Here is a 26,875-nt window from a genome sequence, read left to right as displayed (position 1 = left end):
AACCACCAATTTTGCACCAAAGACACCTCAAGAATTCTTTCTTGGTTGTCAGCTCTGGACTCCACCCCACTGAACCTCACCTATATTCCCCAACCTCATCACCCACTGCCATCACATGAGACCAGGTAACTGGAGCAGTGCCCCAGCCACCAGGTTTCCCTGCCTCCAACCTGTCCTCATGCTTTCCACCTTCTACAGAGCCAGCTGTCTAAAACTCACATATCAGAATAGCACATACCTGCTTAAAATCCTTCAGAGGCGCACTGGAGCCTTCAAGATAAAATCAGCTTTGCCTCAGTCACCTCTTGCCATTCTCCCTCTGCCTCCTCCCCAGCCTCAACATTCTAAGCACGCAGGTTTACTGGAGTGGAATGGAGCGCTTAAGCAGACAAATTCTTATCTAAAAGACCTGGGCTCAAATCCCAGCCTACCTTCTTATTACCGTTGGATCATACTAAGGCACTCAACAGAGCCTCTCTTTTTCTCAACTCATAAATAGAAATAAGAATGCTACCTACTGAGCACAGTTTAGATGAAGATTCAGTTAAATAATGCATGTAAAACACTTAGCATGGTACCTTGCACAAAAATAATGGCACTACTATGTGGCTATTTATCATTACTTGTAGGTCCTTGGATACATATTGCTCTCCCATGCTCCTGGGCTGTTGCCCTTGGCATTCTCTGCCTAGAATAAACATCTTTCTTAATTGGCCCGCCCATCATTTAGTCGGGTTTTAAGAATTAGCTCAGGCATCTTTTCCTCTCTCATCCTTTCCCCCCACCCCACTCCCCAGAGCTGGGGGTTTCCCTCCTCCTTGTTTCCATAGCACTCTACATGCCCATGTCATGTCATGTCCCTTATCACATTTTTAAAAAAGCAATTCCTCAGTATCCTCTTTGTTTGCCTCCCTGCCTAAACTCTGAGATGCTAGAGCATAAGGACTGCATTTTTCATCTGTATCTTGTGTCTGATAAATTGCTAGACACATGGCGGGCACTCAATACATGTGGAATGAATGAATAAAAGAAAGAAAGTTTAAATAAATCTTATACTCAACATAGGAATTAGAATAAGAGAATGAAGGATGTTACCTGCTTCCTTGTCATAATATCCAATTACATGAATTGATGATAAAAAGATACAGAGACAAAGCAGAGGGACTCCAAGACCTGGCGGAGGAGGTACCAGCATTGACTGCTAAGCTGGCTGAAGCTGTGCTGAGTCATTAAGTGGCAGAAGAAGGGAAACATAGCAGGGGCTCCCCCACTCCTCAAAATGTTAAATGTTCATGAACTTAGCAACTGTTTCACAAATAGAAAATACAGGAAATAGCTATTATAATGTCATTTCTTTTTATTAAAATTTTAGTTAACATACACTGCAATATTGGTTTCTAGAGTAGAATTCAGTGATTCATCACTTACATACAACACCCAGTGCTCATCACAATAAATGCCCTCTTTAATACCCATCACCCATCCAGCCCATCCCGCACCTGCCTCCCTCCATTAACCCTCAGTTTGTTCTCTATGGTTAAGTCTTTTATGGTTTGACTCCCTCTCCTTTTTCCCCCTTCCCGTATGTTCATCTGTTTTCTTTCTTAAATTCCACATATGAGTGAGATCATATGGTATTTGTCTTTCTCTGACTGATTTTGGCTTGGCACAATACACTCTAGCTCCATCCACATCACTGCAAATGTCAAGATGTCATTTTTTGATGGCTGAGTAGTATTCCATTGTGTGTATATATATACACACCACATCTTCTTTATCCATTCATCAGTCAATGGATATTCGGGCTCTCTCCATAGTTTGGCCATTGTTGATAATGCTGCTATGAACATTGGGGTGCAGGTACCCCTTCGAATCTGTATTTTTGTATCCTTTGCATAAATACCTAGTAGTGCAATTGCTGGATCACAGGGTAGTTCTAATGTTTTGAGGAACGTCCAAACTGCTCTCCAGAGCAGCTGCACCAGTTTGCATTCCCACCAACAGTGCAAGAGGGTTCCCCTTTCTCTGCATCCTCGCCAAAATCTGTTGTTTCTTGTGTTAATCTTGGCCATTCTGACACATGTGAGGTGGTGTTTCGTTGTGGTTTTGACTTGTATTTCCCTGATGATGAGTGATGCTGAGCATCTTTTCATGTGTCTGTTAGCCATCTGGATGTCTTCTTTGGAAAAGTGTCTATTCATGTCTTCTGTCCATTTCTGAACTGGGTTGTTTTTTGGGTGTTGAGTTTGGTAAGTTCTTTATAGATTTGGGTACTAACCCTTTATCTGATAGGTCATTTGCAAGTATCTTCTCCCATTCTGTAGGCTGCCTTTTAGTTTTCTTGATTGTTCCCTTGCTGTGCAGAAGCTTTTTATCTTGATGAAGTCCCAGAAGTTCATTTTTGCTTTTGTTTCCCTTGCCTCCTGCAACATGCTGAGTAAGAAGCTGCTATAGCCAAGGTCGAAGAGGTTTCTGCCTGTGTTCTCCTCTAAAATTTTGATGATCTCCTGTCTCACATTTAGGTCTTTCATCCATTTTGAATTTATTTTTGTGTATGGTGTAAGAAAGTGGTCCAGTTTCATTCTTCTGCAGATTGTTGTCCAGTTTTCCCAACACCATTTGTCGAAGAGACTGTTTTCCATTGGATATTCTTTCCTGCTTTGTCAAAGACTAGTTGACCATATAGTTGTAGCTATTATAATTTTAATAAGCATCTACATTTAAAAACATTCAGGCTTGTAGAGAGGTGGGAGAGGGGACCCAACAACCCTGTGTAGATGCCCCAAGCGTTTTATCCAGGGCCTAGAAATAGGCTTCCTTTCTTCCTAAGGCTCTTCATATAAATGCAGACATTTGGGGATCTCACAATGAGGTCCTGGGGATGTGTCACTGAATTCTGAGGACCCAAGATGCAGGAGGGTGGGATTAGGGGAGCCAGATCAAGCTTTGGAGTTGTGAGCAAGTCACTTAATCTGTCTGAACCTTAACAGCCACTTCGTTAGATTTTTGTGAGGTTATGAGAATGGACATAAATTTGACTGTGAGCACTTTGTGTGGGCAGGCTCCGAATATTCTGCTCATCCCTGTGCCCCCAGCACTTAATGCAGAGGAAGCTTTCATTGATACTGTCTGAATAAGTCAGAAACCAGTGCACGCACGGTCATCATTACATGTGCAATACTATGGATTTTACCAAACTCAAAGAGCTGTTAAGAGATAATGTGAACGTGCCTACACTCTACTCTGGCTAATATGTCCTAGAAAAGACTTTCTCACGTGCTTGAAATTATGGAGAGTCTGAAGTGCCCACTTTCACCCCACTTAGCATTTTCCCCTCTTGGTTGCTCCTTTATGGAAGAAAAGTTGTAACATTTCCTTTAAAAGTGCAGATTAACCTCTAATTAGGGAAATATTAAAAACAGACTACTTGTTTTCTCCAAAACTGAAATGTTTCCTGGTTTGTGAGTGAGCCAATGTTATTAAAAACAGTTTTTCAAAAGTGATTTTCTATTAAATGTATTAAGCTACTTTTCACTGTAGAAGAGTTGGAAACCATAATCTAATCATATAGTTGTTCTAGCGGACATTTCAGAACCTGCAACATACACTTACCATATTTTGTTATGAAACAACGAGTCCGTTTGGGCTATAGCACATTCTTGAGGTGAGCAGACTCAAAGTATTAAGAACCATATAAAATTCAACATTTTATTTACATCTTAGGGAAAGTTTTTGAAAGTGTCTAATTTACTAAAGTAATTTACAGACTGAATTACATTTGGGAAAATTCTCAGAATTTAACAACTGCAATGACTTCCTCCTTCCCATTTTCTTCCCAGGTTCAAATATGCGTGTTAGAAAAAATAGAAGGGCGAGGTTTTGGGTTAAAGGGATAACACTTTTTAAAATGGGAAATATCATTCATATTTCAAGAAGGGAAAATAAAAACAAAAACCGATAAGCAATTATGACATTCTTCCCACTAGCCTTTAATCGACACCTACTTCCTAAGAAACTGGGCTTTAAGAAAATCTTCTGAATAAACTGCTGAGCAAAATTGCTTTAGGTTTAAAAGAATTTCCTAACTTCACTGGGTTCTCTTTCATTTTTGCTAATGGAAGTCATCATAATAATGTTGAGAGAGAAAGAGAGAGAGAAACAGCTTGCACACTGGGTCGTGCACAGGCTCTTCCACTTTTGACCTGTGTGTTCTTAGGCACATATTTAACCTACCTGTGCCTCAGTTTCTTCATCTAAAAATGGGAATGATAATAGCACTCATCTCATGGAGGGTTGTGAGGATTAAGTGAACTATTCCATGTCTGGCTCAAGATAGTTGCTCAATAAAGCTAAATATCATTGATTTATATAACAAGCAGTTACATAAATCTCCTCAAGCTCCTTGTGAATATGAGCAAAAGAGCAGGACATGCTTTGATGGAAATTTTTAATCTTTTTTTAAGAAGAGTGGAACCATCTTAACTCCCTTGACCCCTCACAAATCCAGTCATTCCACCAAGTCTTATGAATTCTGACGTCAGTAGTTCTGACTCCATAGCCCTTCATTTGTCTGCATTCTGCCCTCCACTTCTGAAGCACCTCGCCCCTGAAGCTAGAGCCTCTTCCCAAAACTCCTTGTCTCTTACACATCCTTCCCCTCTTAGTTCTCCAACCCATAGAGCAATGAGCTTAGAAACCTATGATTCCAGTTTCTCTCTGCTCACACAGTGGCCACCACTGACCTTGGGATTGAGTGCAAATGAACCTTTGTGTCCCTTGTGTTGTTCTCAAGACCCTGCAAAATCCAGTTTCATCTCTGCCCATGAGCCCACCATGAGCTCCCTGTGCCCATATCCTTGCATTTACACACACATGTATTGTGTACAAGCACACACACGCACACACAGAGTTCCTTCAGTTCCTGACCTTCATGCTTTTGCCTCCCCAACCCCTATTCATTCTTTAGGTTTCACTTAAGAGTTCACTTCCCCTGAGAAGCCTTAGGGCATTTCCATGACTCCATACTCTTTCTGCCAAAACACTCAAACTGTGCAAGCTGTCCATTGTCATGTCTGTGGACAGGAAACTCAAAAAAGGCAGAGGCCAGTGTATCTTGCGTTCTTTCCACTGTGTATTAAGCACCTGATGCATTGCAGTATATTAGCAAGTATTGTTGAATAAAAATCTGTTACATGATAAATTGCCATGTTTATTCTGCTTTCTTAAAATTTAAAATTCAGCAAATCAGTACCTCATATAAAAAAGGAATATTTAAATTAGATGAGTTTTATATTAGTTTCTTTCATGGGAGCAATGCCTGAGAACAAATGGTAAACAAGAAAAAAAAAATGTTAAAATGTACCATTAAACACTTTTCCCTAGGCTGACCTGCTTTGAGCTATTGAATTTTTCTTTCAGAAACAGCATGAATTTAATGTTCATTTTAGCAAAAGACAAAAAAAGATTAAAGGTGAGAAAAAGAATTCATTTCACAGTCCATCATTTTCAGCCTCAAAAAGAAATTAGCATCCAGTTGATGGGAGGGAGGTAAACTAATTCAGTCTCTGTGGAGGGTAGTTAGGCAACTCTTATTCAAGTTAAAATTGTTTATGCCCTTCAACCCAGTGGTTTACTTCCAGGCATTTTTCTCTAAGGGGATAAGCAGACAACGTCACAAAGAAGATGGCTTCACCCAGGCTGCCCAGAAAAGAGAGTCTGAAGCAAAATTTACATGGTCAAGCTTTGTGGAGAGGTTCAATCCTAGGGCAGTAAAAGTGATGGAAAAGGAAAGTCAGGCAAGAAAGGAAGAAGAAGAAAAAAGTGGTACTTAGTGAGGTGGCCACAATTTCACAAGAAAATAAAGCCAGTCGCTAGCTCGGGCCACATTTCTCTGGGCTGGTTATATAGACCCACTGCACCTGGAAACCCTCTTGGCGTTGAAGAGGGAGGGGAAAAATCCATCTGTCATCTTTCCATCTTCTGTCTCTCCCTGGTCAGTTTAACCTCCCCTCCTACTCACCTGATCCCTCTGGTTATTAGGTATTCCTGCTACTTGGTTCATCCAGGCAGCCCTGGGAAGTCAGTCCCTCCTCCTCCCACGAAACAGAACCCCAGCACTCTGTCTGAGTTGGGAAGTGGTGGGAGGAATCAGAACCATGAGTCCTTTCGAATTTGGCTGGGGCTGGGTCAAAGCTCTCCCACAGGATGCTCATCTTCGGGGGAGCATGAGACAGCCCCCAGAGCTACGAGAGTGGGCCTGCGCAAAGACAGTACAGCTCTCCACTGCGCTTCACTGAGCAGCTGCACGCCTGGCAGGCAGGTGGGGCCAGGAACATTTGGGGAAGCATATAAATTGGATCAATATAGATGTACACTGTACATTCATTGTAACATGGTTTATGAGCCCCAAGTTGTATACAACTCAAATTTTCATGAATAGAGGATTAGTCCAATAAATTTTAATGTATCCAAAATTGTATTAAATCTAGTTAAAAACAATATTTAACATATGATAGAATGTATGCAATTATGTAAAGAGAATGTGATTATGTGTGTGTATGTGTGTGTATAAGCCTAGAGATAGGAGGAAAGATTTCTAAAACATAAAATAGTAGTGGCCATTTTATCTGGGTGGTACTATTTCAAAAGGCTTTAGTTCTTACCTTAATATTTTCTTGTACTTAAAAATTTATAACGATTACATACTGTTTTATAATCAGAAATATTTCAAAGTTATTTATAGTGTTTAAACATTTTACAACAAGAGCAATGTTTAAATGATGCTATCACGGCACTCATTATAAATAAGAGCAGAGGAATTTCCATTCTGGGTCTGCCAGGCTCTGGTCGGTTCACTGTGACTCTAACCTAGAAAGGATTAAGGGGTATATCAATAATCCATAATATTACTTACGGCATTATTGCCATGTATGATGAATTCACTTAATGAAGACTTAACTCTCGAGCAACAAGACGGAAGCAAAGATACATTGAAAGCCCACCATTCAAGGACTTCTATAGATGTGCTTCCTCACTATCCTTATAGTCACGTATTTGGACCATGTTGCAAACTGGACAGTAGGTCCTCACACTAACCCCGCCCTTCCCTTTTCCACACGTTTGCTTGTGTCATCCCCATCTTTGCTCCACATGCAGCTCTCTGCTCGTTCCCAACCCTCGTCTCCACCGGGAGGGAAGTGAAGTCATCCTTCAGGTCCCAGGGCATGTGCTTCCTCTTCTTGGTTACCTCCTTGGAGTAACAAACCCATTTTGCAAATTACTGTGATTCTTAAAATTCTTCTTCAACATCTCAACAGAATTCATAATATTAGATATTGTCAATAATCCCAAGGAAAAAATTTAATTTGCTTACATAAAGCATGAATAACTAGATTTGCAGTTCTAAATGTACAAATTTATCATTTCATGTGACAGGAACAAATCCTGCTTGAAAACGATACTCAGTTGCAAAATGAGACAGCGAAGCAATACAAATATATTCCAAAGCACTGAAGTTGAATAAATGAAATGACAGTGGTTTTGAAGATTCGTACAATCTCAGGCTGGCTCTGGCTTCATAAAGCTATTAGTTCCAAAGCACAGAGAGCCGGTACACTCCATTGCACTCCCTCCAGAGGCAGGTGCACCGCCTGCCAGTGCAGAGTGAGTAGGAGTGAGAAGCAGACAAGACGTGCCTCTGGGAGTGGAGGCCAGTGAGTGGGTCCTAGCATCTAGGAAGTACAACAAGTGGCCCATGTCAGAGGAGACCCTTATGAGGGAGGTTTGTAGGAGAAAACATTGGTTCTCGGCATGCAGACTGAGTAAAGCAGTGGGGAATTTAGTGTTAAAAAGAGACCACAGGCTTAAAATGGTGTTGCTTAGGTTAAGGCCCCAAGTCAGTAAACCAAGACTTAATACCTAAGCTAACTGCAATTTTAACAGACACTCCACGCCCGAAATCTAATGTTTAACCAGTCAACACGGGACTCTCCTGGTCAGCACTAGGAAATAGATTTCCCTTCTCTTCCCCTAAGGAGGGCAACCCTGTCTACAATGGATTTTTTGCTTATTTCCTTCTTTTCCCACTCTCTGTACTTTTAAAAACCTTTCCTTTTCTGTGGCCCTTTGGAGCTCCCCTCTACTTGCTAATCATTCAATAAAGCCAATTAGATCTTTAAAATTTACTTCAAATATCTACAAAGACAACTCATAAAAACAATGTTCTCACAGGCAAAATATATGGGTAGCCTATATATATATGTGTGTATATGTATATATACATATATACACATACATACATACATATATACATATGCAAACACACACAAACTGCCCAATAGACAGGCATGATCCCTTTTCCAATTTTCATTTAGACTTGAATCTGTTCTCAGAACTCTTCAATAAAAAGAGAAGCTACTAAGTCCCCTTGCATAAAGACCTCTGCAGTACCACAGCAAACTATAATTCCTCAGTCCTTTCCCAGATCGACCCACAGATATTTCCTGGTTAATTGTACACTGGGATGCCTCTGGATACAAAGTCTGAGTTGACACTAAACTCGGACACTGAGTGCCTTCATGAGCTCCTCCCCCTATTACAGCTGCATTTAATGGAAGTCAGGTAATGAGTAGAGAACTGTCTTGTGTATATTACATGGTCAGTTCACTAGGTCCACAGACCCATCCAGTGGTCATTTCCCCAGTTCTCAAATGTAAAGTAAGAATGAACATATATGATAAGAGGCAGAATCTTCACATTAATCTCTTAAACTGTGGAAGAAGAGCTACCACAGTAGGAAAGGCCAAGTGAAATCCCATGAAGCTTCCCTTTCCAAGCTAAAATAATAAACCAAAGCCAATATCACAACCTGAGTGGGATAGCAGAGATTAGTGGCACTTTCAAAAACAAAGGATATAGGAGTGGTGGACTCTATCACATACCCATTTAATTCATCAGGCTGGCCCCTGCAAAAACTGAGTAGATTATGGTAGGTAAAATAGACACTATAAATTTAGCCCAACAGCCATCGGTGCCAAATGTTGTCATTAATAAAAGAGATCAGTATAGATTTGGTACGTGGCATGTGGCTATTGATCTAGTAAATGCATCCTTCTCCAGCTATCAAAAAGAAGGAACAAAAACTGTTCACACTCACATGTGATGTGAGTGGGATGCGTGTGGGTATGTATTCATAGCTTTGCTCCACTGCTAGTTAACTGTTCTGATATCTGTTACAATATTGTTCAAGGGAGCCTGGATCATTTGGATATCCCATGGAACATAACATTGGTTTGTTATATTGCTGATATCACTTTATTTGAACCTAATGAGCAGGAAAGGCAAGTATTCCAGATGCCCTGGTAAAACCCATGTTTAAGGATAAGAGCAAAACTCTAAAATATATCAGGAGGCTCTTACAAAGGCAAGTATTCCAGATGCCCTGGTAAAACCCATGTTTAAGGATAAGAGCAAAACTCTAAAATATATCAGGAGGCTCTTACATTGGAAAAACTTTGAGGAGTCAGTGATATAGGGGCATATCAGTCATCTTCTTCATGGTAAAGGACAAGTTATCTTACCCTGTCCCTCCTGCAGCTAAGAAAGCAGCACAACACTAAATTGGATTTTTGCGTTTGGGAAACAGCATATATTGACTTTGTAAATGCTGTTTCAACTCATTCACCAAGTTATATGAAGGCTATCAGTTTTGAGTGGGATTCAGAGCAAGAAAGGGTTTTGTAGCAGATCTAGGCTGTAGTACAAACAACCCTACCAACTGGGCCATGGGGCTCAGCAGATTCCATGGTACCATAGCTATCTGTATGGAGTTTCTAGCAAGTTCCAATAGGAGAATTATGGTATAGACATCTGGGGTTCTGGAAAAAGGCCATGATATCTGGAGCAGATAAGTGTATGGAAAATTGAAAAGCAACTTTTGGTATGCATCATGGGCCCTAGTAAATACTGGCTTCTGATCATGGAACATTAAGTGACCATCCAGCCAGAATTATCTATCATAAGCTGAGACCTTTCAGACTCACTATGTCATACGATCAGCAGAAATCCGTCATAAAGTGAAGGTGAAATATCTGAGACTGGACTTAATCACGCCCAGGAGGCAAGAGCAATATACAAGAATAGGTGATCCATATCCCACACATTCAGAGCTATGGCCTCATGGGGCTCCCTGAGATCAGATGATGGAGGAGGAAAATGCCTAGGCTTGGTTCACAGATAGTTTAGCTCAGTATGTTCTACAAGTTGAAAAGGGACTGATGAGGCAGGGGTGCTCTAGAAGCCAGTGGTGAGAGAAGATCTCCCCAAGGGATAGAGCTTCTGTGCAGAGAACCTCATACTGTATTTGTGTGGAAAGAAAAAATGGCCTGAATTAAGAATGTACATAAAATCATAGGCAGTGGTGAATGGCTTGGCTGATTGGTCAGAGTCCCAGAAGGAGCAGGATGAGAAGATTGAAGAGAAGGAGGCCCAGGAAAGAGGTATGTGAATGTACCTAGGGGAAGGGGCACAAAGTGTCAGTATCCTTGTATTCTACATTAATGTCCACTGGAAAGCATCCAGTGCAGAAGTACCAAGTGCACAGGATTACTTGCCTATCAACTTCTGTCCTTGTCTACTTCTGTGCTTATGCAATGGGCCCATAAAAGAAGGCTATGCATGGTGCAGAAAGTTTAGGTACCCTCTCACCAGCTTGATCTAGCTAATACCACTGCTGAATATCTGACTTCCCAATAAGAAAGAGCAATCCTGAACATCTGATATGACATAATCTCTTAAGGAGACCAATCAGACAGTTGTAACGAGTTGATTACAAAAAACCTTTCTACCCTAAAAAGGACAGAAATTCATCCTGAGGTAGCATAGGGGTTTACTTTTCCTTCCCATGGAGTCTCAACTAGTTTCATAACCAAAGAATGGGATTTTTCTTTACAGGATCCTATATCACACTGACTTGGGACAAGAGACTCACTTCACAGCAAAGGAGGTGCACCAGGGGGCACATGATGATGGGATCCACTGTACCACATTACATGCCAGCTTACGAAAACAAAAAACAAAAAACAAAAAACAAAAAAAAAACCCTTGTGAGTGTGGGACACTCTCCTTTAAGACGCCATATGTACCCTATATCAGCATCTATTACATGGTATTGTACTTCCAATAGACAGAATGCATGGGTCTTGGAACTAAGGTGCAGCAGTAGAAATGACCCAGTCACCATTATTCCCAGTCACCCTCTTGGGAAATCTGTGTTTCCCTCCTCTGTAACTTTAGGCCATGTGGAAGAGAGATCCTGGTTCCCAGAAAGGGAATACTCCACCCAAGGACACAGTAAAAGTCTCACTGAACAAAAGGAATGGCCACCACCTGTTTATTTTGTGGTCATTGTTCCAATAGACCAGCAGACAAAGAAATAAGATACTGTACAAATCATTTCAAGGAAGTATTAGAGAGGCAAAGAGAAATATGCTTGGCACACGTTATCCACTGCGCATCTCTAGGCATACTCCTGTGCCTGATTGTAATTGAAATGGGCAAACACAACAACTATGATCTGATAAGGACATGGTAATCAGAGGCTTAGAGCCTTTGGGACTGTGGGTCTAGGCCAGTTACCAGTCAAGCCACCTAGACCATCAAAAGTATGAACTGAGGATGAGAGAAGCACTGAATAGTGATAAAAGAAGGTGATAATGAGTTTCAGTTTTTTCATCGGGACTGAAAGCAGGAGGGCTATAGTTTGTTGTACTAAGGCTCCTTTTGTTAGTTTACACAGAAATTATGACTAAATAGAAGCCAGAAAAAGCTGTGAGTGTATCATAAAAACTCAATGTAAGAAATAAGTGGATCAGAATGATACAAGGAGGGCTGCTGCAGATGTTGGTAGTGCTCTGCCCAGATGCCTTTCACCACACCAGTTTACCTATCCCCCAGGTACTGTAGGTGTTGACTGCTGAAAAACTTTTTGTAAGGCTAATGAGGGCCACCTCACCTAGAGATGTCCCAGTTATGGACCTGGTCCCTCTTTGAGGGTGACTCGTATCCAATGACTGACTTCTATGGCCATGTACTAGTCTCGCTCCCTTGCCTCTGGAATGAGAATTGCACTCCAGTGGTAAGTAGATCAGGCTGAAACCAGACCTGTTAAACCATATCTTGCACTCATGCTGTCCTGATTTTCTCATTCCCTGTCTCGTTTCTCCTGAAAGCATTCCCTCTATAAATCATTTGCACCAGTGTTCCCTTTCAAAGTCTGTTTCTAAGGAACCTCATCTAAGACACAAGCCTACTTTTCAAGAAGTGTTACTAGACTAACATTCAGTGCTTTACTCAAGAAGATTGAATACTGAACTCAGATTTCTGGGCTAGGGATGCTGAATTATTTCCAGACTGTGGTTGAGAGGAGTGCTAGAGAACAGAACAGGACTGGAAAAGAAGCAGTGAGCAGTGTTACCAGCTATGATGACTAAGACATGCAAACACTGGAGGCTCCATGACAAGTTCAAGGCAATCCATGTTCTGTAGCCAAACCAGAAATCAACTCTGTAGGGTAAAAATGTGAAAAGAAGGAAGAGGAAGCCTCTGCACTTGGATAAACTGCCCTCATGAGACCACTTCTATATCTGGGGCAAAGAGGTCAAGAGGGATTTGTTGTCTGTTCTAAAGAGAACATCACACCCTCATAATCTCTACTGCATTCCACAAGGCAGACATTATCTTACCTCCTGGGGACATCAGCCCCGCAGTTATGGATTTCTAGTAATGACACTAAATAAACATTTGCTTAGTGAATGAGTGAATCCTAATATCCTCAATGTCAGCTTGTGTGTATTTGAAGTGCCTAGAGCCTGCTTATCACAGTATATAATATTCATAAAGCATTTTCAGTCCCATGACAAAGACTCTTTGCAGACAGAGTAGTTATCTCTCACTAAAGGATATGGTAAAGATTAATTAGTTAATTTCATAAAATGCTTCAGGGATGAAAATTGCTTTATAAGAACTAATTATGAATATCACACTGTGTGCATGCCTTACATTTATACCTCTGAAGTGGAATGAAACTTTTTTTTATTGCTATAAGTAAGTTATTGGAATTCATATACCATTACTTTCTTATACTAAGGCTATTTCGTAAGGTTATTTTGCAGTTCAAAATGTAGGTTTTCTGTATCGTACTGCAGAGATAGCTGAGTCTGGTTGTGCAGTCAGGGAATTAACACTAACTACTTGTTTTGGGCTCATTTAAAACTGCAGACAGAGCCCATTATAATTTAAAATACATAAAATGTAGCAGAGTTCATATTCTTCCTCTACTGTATCCAGCTAGGAGACTTTGGGAAAACGAGTAAAACTCTCTGTGCCACAGCTAATCGGTCAAATAGAAGGACATACCCCGTGGAACTAAATGATACAGTTCAGGTAAAGACTTAGCAGTGCAGGTACAGACTTACTTAGTACTCAGTAATTGCTGGTGCAAATACTAAGTTGAACAGTTATGACTATTAAGTATGAAACCAAAATATTTGATTTGTGTCTCTTATTGTCCCTTCAAATAAATTTATTCAGTAGAAGCATTTTCTTAAACTGTGCCACTGCATAAAAACTCTTGGCAAGCCTCATAATTTTCTGCTTATTGTTGGGTTATGTCACAAGACAGTCTCAACTTGGCAAGTAGAATGGCCGTTGCTGGAATAATAAATTTGAAGGTAAATCCTCTTTTCCAGCTAGAGCACAGTTAGGACTGGACTGCCTATTTTTGGAGCACGGACTCTGGCCTTCCAGTTGTGCAACCAGACTATCTAGGCTTTGGACTGGTCTTTAGGCTTGGAAAAGCATGTATTTTCTATTCATAGGAACCTGGGTCTTAAAGCATGGAATCTGGCCTTGCAAGCATGGAATGAGGCCTTTCCTTCCTTTTACCCCCAGGCATGAAACTTGGCCCCATGCATTGAATGTGTCCCTCTAGTGTGGAAGTGAACCTTCTTTTTTTTTTTTTTTTTTTAAGATTTTATTTATTTATTTTGATAGAGACAGTGAGAAAGGTAACACAAGCAGGGGGAGTGGGAGAGGAAGATGCAGGCTCCTAGAGGAGAAGCCTGATGTGGGGCTCGATCCCAGAACGCAGGGATCACACCCTGAGCCGAAGGCAGATGCTTAACGACTGCGCCACCCAGGCATCCCAGAAGTGAACCTTCTAGGCATGGAAAGTTGCATGGACTTTACAAACATGGACTCAGCCTTTCCAGGCAAGAATTCCATCCCACAATGTATGAAATCTGGTCTTCCAGATATGGTCCTGCAGCCATGTAACCTGCCTTTTTACCACAGAACTATATATAGTATGTGTGGGGAGGTTGGCATACTTAAGGCGTGGGGCCTGGACTTCCAGGCACATAACCCCGCCTTCCTGGCATGAACCATGGACATCCAGTTGTGAAACCTAGCCCTAAACATAGAATTTAACCCTAAAATAAGGAGTTTCGACCTTTCTGTGTAGAACATGCGCCTAGGGAAGGGAAACTCATTTACCTGGTCTTTTTTTTTTTTTTTTTTTTTTAGATTTTGTTGATTTATTTGACAGAGAGAGAAAGAGTACAAGCAGGGCGAGCAGCAGCAGGCAGAGGGAGAGGGAGAAGCTCTCTGAGCAGAGAGCCCAATGTGGGGCTCGGTCCGAGGACCCTGGGACCATGACCTGAGCTGGAGGCAGACGCTTAACCAGCTGAGCCACCCAGGCACCCCTCACCTGGTCTTAATAGTGTGGAACCAAGCACTCCATATACATATTTTCAAACTGCAAGCACAGAACAGTTTTATATGGGTGAAACTTGGCATTTCAGACATTGGTCATGGGTGTGAGTTATACCTATTGGCTTTCTAAGGCAAGGAAACTTTACCCCCAGGCATGGAACATTAAATACACGTAGGTATTCCCAGTATGCAAACATATACTTGGCTCTAAAAACATGGAAAATAACATTTTGTACCTGGAATTTCTATCTCCAAACATGGAGCCAGGCCTTACAAGCATGGAAGCTAGAACCTTGCATGTGGATTATCAATCTCTAGACATGGAATCTCGCCCCCAAAAGAATGGGACCTGATGTTCCATCTGTGGAATTTCAATCTTGAAGCTGGACCTGTCCCTAAAAGCTTTCAACATGGCATTCAATGTTTGGAATCTTAGTCTCCAAATATATAACTTGGCTTCAACTATTTGAAATCTGTGAGTCCTTTCAAGGAACATGGGCTTTCACTATTAGAATTTGTATTTCTGAGACAGGCAAACTTGACTCCCAGCATGGAACTTGTTATTGCTCAAATGGATTTTAAAGATCTATATCTTTAGATGGAATATGGACCTAAAGCATGAGATCTTTCTCATTGTGTGTGGAATATAACATTCATGTATGGAACATGGACCAACAATGATGGAATGTGGCACTCCATGTGTGGATATTTAATTTCCAAATATACAGCTTGGCCACAGAAGTATGGGTTATCGTATCTAAAGTTGCTTGTCACTAATTGACATGTACTCTGTAAATCATGGAACCTGGTCTTCCAGGCATGAAATCTGGAGCTCCAAGTATGTAGTAATATCAATCTCCAAGCATGGAACCTGACACACCAACTATGGAATCTTCATGCTCTTTGTATTAAATATAACCCTTCAAATAGGAAATCTGGATTTCAATGTAAGGAATCTCAAGCTACAAGCATAGAGCATGACTTGATATGTTTGTAGTCCAGAACTCCAGTCATGGAAGTTGGTGTTTCAATCACAGACCTCGAATCTATAAAAGACTGAGACATAGATTCCCAGGCATCATACCTGGCACATCACATGTGGATCTCAATTTCCAAGCATGAAATCTGACACTCCATTGTAGAATTTCAATCTCTGTGCATGTGACCTGGCTCTAAAAGGATGTAATCTGGAACACCACATTTGAAATATGCATCTTTAAGCATGAACCTAAACCTATAAGCATGGAAACTGCACACATACCTGTGGCATCTTAATTTCCACCAATGGAATTTGTAACTATTAGCAGAAAACCTGGTTCTATATGTGCGGAATCCCAGTCTCCATAAATGGAAACTGGATGAATAGTCATGGACACCGTCACTCCTTCTAAGGAGACACAAAATCCATAATGGAACATGATATTCCATGTTAGAATTTCAATCTACTAATATGGAACTTGATCTGTCATGTGAGGAGCCTTACATTCCAGATATGGAACCTCCTATTTTAATTATAGACTTCAGCTTGCCAAGTCATGGAGCCTAATTTCTTAGACTACCCATCCATCATGTATGGAATCTTGTTCTCTAGACACAGAACCCAACTCTATGAGAATGGAAACTGACACTCTAGGTATGGAATTTCAATCCCTGATCATAGAAATTCGCCTTACAAGCAAGGTACATGACATCACATGGGTGAAAATTCTGTCTTCAAGCATAGAACCTGATTCTATAAGCATGAAATATGACACTGCATATGTCAGATCTCAATCTCTAAGAATGGAACTCAACCTTACAAGCATTGATTCTGATATTCCATGTATGAAATCCCAATCCTCAAACATGAAACACTACCTTAAGGTGAGAAATCTGGCATTCCAAACACTTAGAGAATGTCTCCTCAAGATGTGGAACCTGGTTTTCTAGACAGCAAACTTGGCACTTCACCTTTGAAATCTCAGTCTTTAAGCATTAAGCTTGGGTTTATAGGAGTGGAACTTGGTACTCCATCTATGGAATCTCATTCTCCAAGCATGAAACATAGTTTTATAAATATGGAACACGGTAATCCAGACTTCATACCTGGCATTTGAGTCATACAAGTTGATACTCTGAGGACTTATATCTCCCAGGCTTGGAACCTAGCACTTCTTATGTGAAAGCTATACTTTTGGTCATTGATTTAGTTCTAGGTACGAATTATGCCTTTCCAGGCATAAAAGTTGGTTCTCTATATGAGACTTAGGCCTTCTGTCTTGACATCTAAACTTTCATGAGGAACTTAGCCCTCTGAAGAGGATAAACTTTGGCCCTCTAAGTGTTGAATGTAGCTATTCAAACATGGATCCTGACCCTCCAAGAAGAAAATCTAATTTTATAGGCATGGAAAGTCTATTCAAATGTGAATCCATAGAATCACTCCCTCTTTGTATGGAATCTGGGCTTCTATATGTAGAGCAGGGCCTTCTAGCCATGGAATTAGGCCTCCCAGGCAAACCATGGCTTCCTATCTGTTTGATATATCTTTTTTTAGGCTTGGAACATAACCTTTTGGGAGTGAACCCTGACCCTAAAGAAACAGTATCTAATCCATCAAGTATGGAATTTGCTCAACTAGGCCTGAAATACTGAATCTAGACTTCTTAGCATGAAAAACAGCCTTTCAGTCTTGATAATTAACTCTAGACATGGAATTTGATTATCTATGTTTGAAAGTGGCCATCTATGAGTAAAACCTGGATTTCCGAGCATGGAAAGATAGCTCCTTGGGCATTGAGTCTAGTCCTCCTTTATAAAACTGTCCAGGCACTGAATATGACATTCCATGTGTGGAATCTCAATCTCCAAACATGGACCCCTACAAGTATGGAACTTGGCACTTTCAGAGTGGAGTTTCAAATTCCATGCATGTTTCTTGACCCTACATACATGGAATGTGGCAAACTGTATGTGAAAGCTCAATCTCCAAGCATGTAACCTGAACCTACAATTGGGGAACCTGGCACCCCACATAGGATACTGGGCAGTTCAATCTCAGAAGGGTCTACAAGATATGGATCTGGCATTACAAGCAAGGAATCTGGCATTCTATGTCCAGAATGTCTTTTTTCAAACATGGAACATGGTCTCACAAGTGTAGAAACTGGCAATCCAGACACAGTACCTGGATTTCAGTTATAGATACTATGTTACATAAATAACCAAAGATGGCTTCTGTGCATTTGCCCCTAAATTGTTTACTTCTTCACTCCAGGCTAAGAACTGTGAACTCAGAAGCCCAAATGCATCATACTTAAATTTTTACATATCCATTGGGTTGTTTTTGAAATAACCCAAATAAGCAAAATTTTAGCTGTTTAGAGCCTGCCTGCTGAAACTATACTCAGTATATGCCAGTCATTGATAAGATAGAGCCTTGAGGTTATAAGACTCCAAGCTACCCCTGCCCTTAGGATCTCTGACTCAGAGATTCCCTGCCATGCTGTTGAGTTACATCCCCTAGACTTATAAGCTCCCACTTTGATCTTCCTCTCTCCTAGGTGTTCCTTTACCTTCATCCCCATCTGGATGGTGACTTACTCACTTTAAGTCTCTGAATGGACTTAGGCTATGAGGGACATTCCCCTCTCACAGTTCTGTCCAAGCACTGCACAATAAGCTTGTTATATGTTACTGCCTTTCATAGCCATATCTGTTTCCGTGATCGACCCAAATCCCTTAAATGAACCCCATACATAGTATCCTCTAAAACTTGGAACCTGGTCTCCCAGGCCTGGAACCTGTCACTCCATGTTTGGAATCCCAATCTCTAAGCAAGGAACCTGGCCCTATGACCATAGACTCTATCACTCCATACCTGTAATATCATTCACCAAGAATGGAATCCAGTTTCTTTGACATGAAAATGGGAACTCCATATGTAGAATATCAATCTCCAAATATGGAATATCAATCTCCAAATATGGAACCTAGCTTTACATGCAGAGAACCAGCACTGTGTATGTGAAATTTGTGTATGATTGATTTAGGGCTCCTGGATATGAATCTTGCTGTTCCAGGGACAAACTCTGATCCTCCATAGGAGAACTGGTCCTAAAGGCATAGAACTTGGACCCCAGGCATAAAAACCTAGCCCTCTAAAGCATGTACATTGCTCCCACCCTCCAGGTGTTTATGTGTTCGTTATAGTTGTTTCTGCATTGTGAGTTTTGAGTGGTTTTAATTTTGATGTGTGTATGTGTGTGTGTGTGCACGTGTGTGTGTATGTTTGTTATGTATAAGGAAGTATAAATTTTCACAGGATAAAGAATGCTTCCTTTTATCAGAAAAAAGATAATTGCATAACATATATACTGGTTTACAATGCAATCCTTTAAGAAAGTCCACAATCTCTTGTGTGTAATTTTCCATTGCTATAGCTCTTATGCCATCTTCTGGTCTAAATATAATTCAACTATTTGGGAATGTCTAGCATCAGTGGTTAGTACCTTAATGTTATTTCAGAAACTTTACTCATCCTGTTTACTCGTCCTGCAAAAATCTATCTATACATCAAGTACAAAAATTTTAAGTCATCAACTTAAAATTTATGATCACGTAAAGAAAGTTTAATATGGTGGGAAGAGAACATTGGAAAATCTTGTCAAAATCTAACTTCAGAGATAGACTGAAATAAATACATTCTTGAATAAACCCACATAAGCCTAACACAATATAAATATATTTCTAAATATTGATTTAGATATACTATAGAAAAAGCATAGGATTTAGAGTAAAAAAAAACTGGGTTTGAATACCATCTTTGCCACTAATTTATTATACAATCTTTATAAATTCACTTAACTTCTCATTTACCTTATTTCATCCCTATTAAATGAAGACATTATTATCTGCCTTTCTCTACTGCCTCTATCTAGCTAATTACTATAAATCAGTATGTATTGCTATCTGCACATAAAACCATGAGATTTTAATTCAGAAAAAAGAAAACCAGTAACTTCCCAGGATAGAAAAAAAAAAAGCTGCTCAGAGTTATCTGACATTCTAGTTTATATTCTGGAATTTTGAAAAATATGCTAAGCATGTGCAAAGATTAAAGGGATGAGAGGTAGTAGAATAACACCTTCCTATCCAGCACATATGAGGGATTTTCACAGTTCCAGAAAGAACAAACTCTGAATGCCAAATTTAAAAGAGGTGATGTGGAGACATAAGAAGATACAATATTGAAGTTTAGGTTCACTAACCAGAATAAAGATCACTCGTCTCCTGATGATGGCTTTCAAAGTCAAATCCTTTGAGTGCAAAAGCTGATAGATCCCAGCAGTTGTGTCTGGTCCCAAAAGAGAAGTCTAGAATATCTGCTCAGTAATTCTTACGTCCTGCTCTAACTACACCCCCACTTTCTCCTGTGGACTATAGTGTGATTCATCCCCTTGCTCCCAGCATTCCCTATTCCCTCAGATGAGATCACAGATGTCATTCTCCATTTATTTTGGAATGTGTGCAATAACTGATAAACATCTATCCATTAGTCCAAACACCAACACCACTGGTCAGCATCAGGAGAATGGGGCCCCATGTTGTGGTTCACCATTAAAATCCCAGAACCTAGGGATATTGAACATAGTTGATGCTCAGCAAATACTTTTGTATCAATGATTAAATAAATGCAAAGAAGAAAACAGGTAAAAATACAAAACATAGGAAAGAGGTAAGAATTTCTGCATTTGGTTCATAGTATGTCATTCTGGTGGCCATAATACTGCAAATGTCTCATTTCGCTCTGCTTTTATGGTTAAATAAGGGAATTTTTCTTTTTTTTTTTTTAAAGTAAAAATACATTTTTTTTCTAGGGGAAATTACAGTTAAGAATTAAGGGGAATTTCTAGTTAAGAATTACAAAAAATAGGGGCGCCTGGGTGGCACAGCGGTTAAGCGTCTGCCTTCGGCTCAGGGCGTGATCCCGGCGTTACGGGATCGAGCCCCACATCAGGCTCCTCCGCTAGGAGCCTGCTTCTTCCTCTCCCACTCCCCCTGCTTGTGTTCCCTCTCTCGCTGGCTGTCTCTATCTCTGTTGAATAAATAAATAAATAAAATCTTTAAAAAAAAAAAAGAATTACAAAAAATAATGTAATAATTACCACCCTCTAAAATGATTCTCCATAGTATCTTTGCATATTTGATCCCAGTATGTTCTGTGATTATGCTTTAAAAAATAACTATTATTTTAAGAAGAAAAAAGTACTATATGAACACACTATTCTGTTCTTTCCCAAATATCTTAGAAATACGTAATTATTAAAGTACAGATGTACATAAGTCAAATTTAAGAAAGCATTACTTGAGGTCTGTGGTGCCCTTTGGTAAGTTATGGGCCTATATTCTACTTTGTAGCTTCTACGTGTAGAATTATAGACATAGCTTTCTAACAAATACAGTCATAATGGCAACACTCAGTTGTCAAGAAAAGTTTAGTTTGAGATCTATATTCTGTCTCCTATGACAGAAAAGTGTGTACAAACTTTATAGAATAGTCACTGGAAATGTTTAACTATTAACCTTCAGATTTTATCTAAAAACTGGGAACAATGCACTTTCTTATTATATTGTACCAATCACTGAATTACCTGTATATTTTTATGGAGAGGGGAAAGTAGTGACTTATTCAACATAGTGCCAAAAAGTTGACATCAGTGCTACTAACTGGTTGTTTGACCAAAATAAACATTTAATTCACACCTATTAATTAGGATGTTTCACTGAACTGATGAACATTTGGCTGGTTGCCAAGACATTTCAAGACTCTGTAACTCTAGCTGGTTGCATTCAATGCTGTTTCCCCAGAGTCCTTAAAAGCAATATGGTCCATCTTGGTTTGGTGTGGGTGGGGTAGAGGCTCTGGTCCTTCTGACCAGACTGATACAGTCAGCAGCTAAACAAAATCAGTTTTAAAAATGTACTGAGCCAAATGCCCTTCACTTTCTCATGGATAAGTCTCTGATAAATTGTGGCAAACTATTTTTTAAAGAAATTTAAAAATCTGGTGCTATAATACAAATATTTCAATATAACTTTTACCTGTTGCTAGTTGTATAATCTTATTTTGATGCTTTGTCTTATACATTAGTTGTAAGTCATCTACATATTACCTATGAAAACTCTTAGGTAGATTTATCATAATGAAAATAATCTATACAATTTAAGATTTGACTTTTAGGATTGTTCATGTTTATACCCTCATGGAAACTTTATTACCAGAAAGACAGTTTTGAAAACACAGTAGCTGACACTCTATGTATGTTTTATAATATACATGTATACCCAATTTTTCAATAGCAAGTGTTTTTCATATTATTATTTTCTTTAAAAAATATTGTTTTACACAGATAAGAGATGATCCCCTCCAGCCATTACTAAATCCTCTTTCTATAAGAACATTGCAATTGTAGTTTATCAGAAAACATTTTTCTTTTGCTCAAAATATGTGATGGCTTAAAATTATAATTATTTTGTTTTACCTTTAGGTTAAGGGATATATACAATTTTCCTAAAAATTTTTTTCTGTTAATATCAATGCAGTCTCATTCCTTTTATTCAGAGAAATAAAGAACATCCGTGTCTCTATTTAAAAAAAGTCACGTCACCAAAGTGTGGAGATTTAAAATAAGATCGTAAAATAAGGGACACTGAATAGAGAAGGGAATTAGTCCTGACTGCCCTAGACAGAAAGATAAGAGAGGGTGAGAGAACCATGTGAGGTATTTTATCACCTTCCTCTAGGTCAGCTTGGCCTAAACCCCCAATTCCCACAAACTCCTCTCCATACCCACCTTCTAATGAATCATCACACCCATGCTGATTTATTTCTCTGCTCTGACATTTTCCATGGCATCAAAGCAACCAGAAACAGCCCCTGGTCTGTGATGAAGGCTTATGATAGCAGTGTTTTCATGAGGAAGCAGCATAGACGTATATCTGAATGCCAGTTTGGGACTGAATGAACTAGACTGAGCAGCACCCTCATTTGAAACAAAGTGTACTTGCCTGGACATAATTAAGCCCACTGAGATCCACACTGCTCTTGACTGGACCCCACCCCAGATTCTACAGGACTGGCCCAGGCAGCTGCGTGTATGGACTGAGCCCTTGTCTCTCTCAGAGCAATGAAGCAGGCTCAGCAGCTAGCAGCAACGGACCCCAGACTGCAATAAGGTTCTTTTGCATTTGGGAAACAAGCACCAAAAAAGAAGGTGTCATCATTGTTTTTGTTTTCACAAACCCTTAAGGGTGATACCAACACACATTACCCAGAAGTGGAGTAAAATCATAAACCACACAGTAAATGCGGTTAAAATCTTTGTAGCTACCCCTCCCCCCGGCAAGCAGAGAACTCAGGCTGGTTAAGCAGGTTCAGGCAGCTCTATGGATTCTGAACACTTACCCACCCCTTGGCTATCCTTTCTCTGAGAAGCTAGATTTTGTTTTACAGTTCAGCCAGTTGCTGGCTGAGAGTCTGTTCTAACCTGGGGGGCTTGCTTGAAACATCTGTATCTTGATATCTATGAGACCTGTCATGGCTCACAGGCCTTCCTGTCTTGTGCCATTGATTAAGTCAGTTTTCCTGAATATTGGAAAATAGCGCTAGGCAAAGCTGAATCTGTCTTTCCTCCCCTCGCCCAACCAGGGCATGGCAATTGCTTTTCTTGCCAGTTATGCTTGACTTCTGCTTCTCAACTCCCAACATCCTCAACTAGAGGCTTGCTTGGTCAAAAGGGCCAATCCCCATAGGCATAAGTTAGCCAGGGCATCCTAGTTCCGGCCCTGCCATTCTCAGCTTCTTCTCCGTGGGTCCTGCATGTGGAGTTTTTTCAACCACTTAACAGAACTATAAGAGATGGTAAAACTATTCAATAAGTGACTGAACAGCCTCCCTTCAAAAAAGCACTCACATTATAATGAAAGGATTTCCTTAGGATAGGAAGAGATATATCCACCAGCAAACAAGTACCTTACTAAAAAAATTAGAAGCCAGAAAGCCAAGAGACAGTGATAACTGATACGGCAGTCCAAAGTTGAAACCTAAGCTTGTGTTGGGAGAAGCCAGGATTCAAGCTGAATCAAGGATGTAACTGCAGGGAAGCTTGAGAAGTTACGCTATTGGTAACACTGAGAAGGGGGCGATGCCGATGCAGCTGAGGCTGGAGAAGTAGTAGAAATGTGATTAAGAACTCACTGGGTTCCCAGATCTCCCCCTACCCTTTGCGGCATGCTGACTGCAGGGTAACGACACCACCTTCCTTCCATTTAGGAGAAGCTGGGAGCTTTCTTCTTTGTGAAGAGGTTGAACCAAGGAGGTTCTGAACGCAGGGACACAAGACATAGATGTGGGGAGTGCTGTAATATAAACTGGAGGATGGAGTGAAAAGCCTCCTTCTGAATTATAAAACTCCTCTCTCCTTTTCCCTATTTGGGTCCTAGAATACTATTCTCCAGGCTTATATCTCCCAAACAGGAGAATGGAGGGTTCTTCCCTTAGGCCAAAGTTCTACAGATAATGAAGTTCTTCCCCCTGAAACGGCTCAGCCACTCACCCTTCATAGAAGCCAACTAGACATTAAGCACCCACCCAGATACCCCATCGGCTGTGTAGTGCCTCACTCATAAATATGATCAGTAGCCAAATGTCAGCAGATACTAGAGGAAAGCCCCACAAGCATGAAATGCCAAAGTGATCAGGTTTAAAAAGAAAAAATTTAGAAAACAGACCAAAAAAAAAAAAAAAAAGTCTAAAAAAGCCAAAAAGCTCTCTGGCCTGATCTCCCTCGGTGTCTGACTGTTTGCTCTGTCCCACACCATGGGGAAACAGAACAATCCAGTGGCCTCTATGAACCCAAGAGCAACGCCCAGATCAAGGGGTCCAAACCAGTGTTTAGGGCCAACGATCACAGATTATCTGAATCGACTAAGGCCTACCAGGGAAGAAGTGAAAGAACAACAAGAAAAGAAAAAGGCTCCAAAGCACTGGCTGAATTTGAAGAAAAAATAAATGAGAACTGGAAGAAAGAACCAGAAAAACACAGGGAGAAATTATTAAGGGGAAGTGAGAACACATCCAAAAAAAAGAAAGAAAAGAGAAAAGAAGAGATTGGTTAGGTATCTTCATCACGCTCTGATTCTTCTGACAATTCTTCAGATTCTGAAGATGAGGATAAAAAACAATGAAAAGGAAAAGGACTGTTCACATAAAGCTTCTGAAACTTCCATGTCAGAAACCGAATCACACAGTCAGGATAGTTTAAAAAAGAAAAAGAAGTCAAAGGATGCAACTGATAAAGAAAAGGACATGCACGGATTCAGCAGAAAAGGAAAGATGTATCTTGAAGATAAACCTTTATCATATGAGTCCCTATTAGAATCAGATTATATGAAGAAGTTATAAGCAAAAAAGAAGAAAAGCAGTGATGAATGTGAAAAAGTAACAGAAAAAAACAAAAAAGGCAAAGAAGTATAAGAAACACAATAAGAAGAAGAAAAATAAAGTTTCTAAGTTCAAGTCCAGACTCGTGGTAGCAGTAAGAAAAATCAGGATTCCCTTATATAGAAAGTGCAATGTCTAAGGAAATTTCAACTGTGAAAATTATGATGTAATTACTAAAATGCATGCACTTCCTTGTTTTTAGAATTACTCCTGGACTATTCAGTAGCCACTCGGATGCCGCTGTGTGAAAGGGCCATAACTGTTGCCAATATCTCTTCTGGTGCTTAACAACTCTGGCAGATAATACATTGCAGTTGTGCTAGTGGTTAAGATACAGGGGATAGAGTTAATACTTTTGACTAGAAATATCTAATGATAAATCAACAAAAATAGAATCTGGATACATCATTAAGATGTAATTAAAAATGACCAGATGACTCTAGTTAACATTTTTGAAATAGGGATTACACTGATATTTCAGAATCCTTACTCTGTAGATAAGTGTATTTTAATTTTTTCCCCTTATCTACTTTCATTTACCTGGGGAGGGAACTTTTAGGGTGGGGGATGGCTTGCCATCTCTTTCGCGAGCAGAATAGCATGTTTTCTATCCTCACACATCCTATTTTTGTGGACACAGTAACCATGCTTCAGGGGAGGTCAGAGCTGGGTATAGCGGTCTTGTCCTTTGATATTCTTGGACTGTTATTTGCTGCTTTCAGTGAACCAGAGAAACAGCCCTTTGCAGCATGACAGAGCCCCAGAAGCTGAGATTCACCTCCACTTCAACAATACTGAATGGTTTTTAGCATTAGAATATGTTATAACATTTCAATTAATTTTGACCACATGATGGCTTTGAAGAGGAATCATTTCAAATAGACACTGGTACTTTTTGAACTTGTTAGCTAAAGATTCTAAAATGCATGTTTTATACTGTTAAGTTTTAGCCAGTCAGGAAGATTTTATGTAACCAGTGATAGTTATTTTATTTTTGTATGAATTTCGTTTAGGCTGCAATGTTTGGGTTTAATTAACTCCTTATTCTTGCTATCTTAAATTCCTTACTATGTCTAACGGCATACTTGCTAAGATACTTAGCATGTAAAAAAAAAAAAAGCAGACTTTTGATTTCTTTTTTAAACAGCTTCATATTGAAGCCGATACTTACCATAAACAAGTTGAGTGGCAGGCCTGGTAGGCTGTGTCTTGTTACATAAAGCTATTGCGAGAGTCTTAGTAAATATAATATTTAAAATATTTGTCTTTGTATAATTCAGAATAAATTATGACAAGTTAAGTGAGAATTACATTATAGCTCTTCCTGAGTCATATTTTACTAAGATTTTGTGCCTCATATCTACTGCTGAGTTATTTACTATTAATGTTAAAAGGAATTGATAAATCATTTTCACTTTATATTTTAATATAATCAGATAACATGAAATATAATTTAATGTACAATTTTGCCTGTTACAGAGGGTGTGCTAATTATAATGGTACATGCACAAAACATTTTGGCATGATAAGAGGCTGAATAGCTATTTTACTTAAAAAAATTAAAAAAACATAAAAAACTCCACTGCTATAATTAGTATCTTTAGAAAGATAAGGTAGTGAATC

General features: G+C 39.7%; 1 pseudogene; it reads left to right on the top strand.

Annotated features, from left to right (window-relative positions):
- The first annotated feature begins 24,628 nt into the window (after positions 1 to 24,628).
- LOC123000819 (protein FAM133B-like) lies at positions 24,629 to 25,391 on the top strand (annotated as a pseudogene).
- Positions 25,392 to 26,875: the final 1,484 nt, after the last annotated feature.

This window comes from Ursus arctos, unplaced genomic scaffold (assembly GCF_023065955.2).
Source record: "Ursus arctos isolate Adak ecotype North America unplaced genomic scaffold, UrsArc2.0 scaffold_6, whole genome shotgun sequence".
In the NCBI taxonomy this organism is placed as follows: Eukaryota; Metazoa; Chordata; class Mammalia; order Carnivora; family Ursidae; genus Ursus; species Ursus arctos.
Note: the sequence above shows the minus strand (reverse complement) of the source record. Positions and strands in the feature narration are given on the sequence as shown.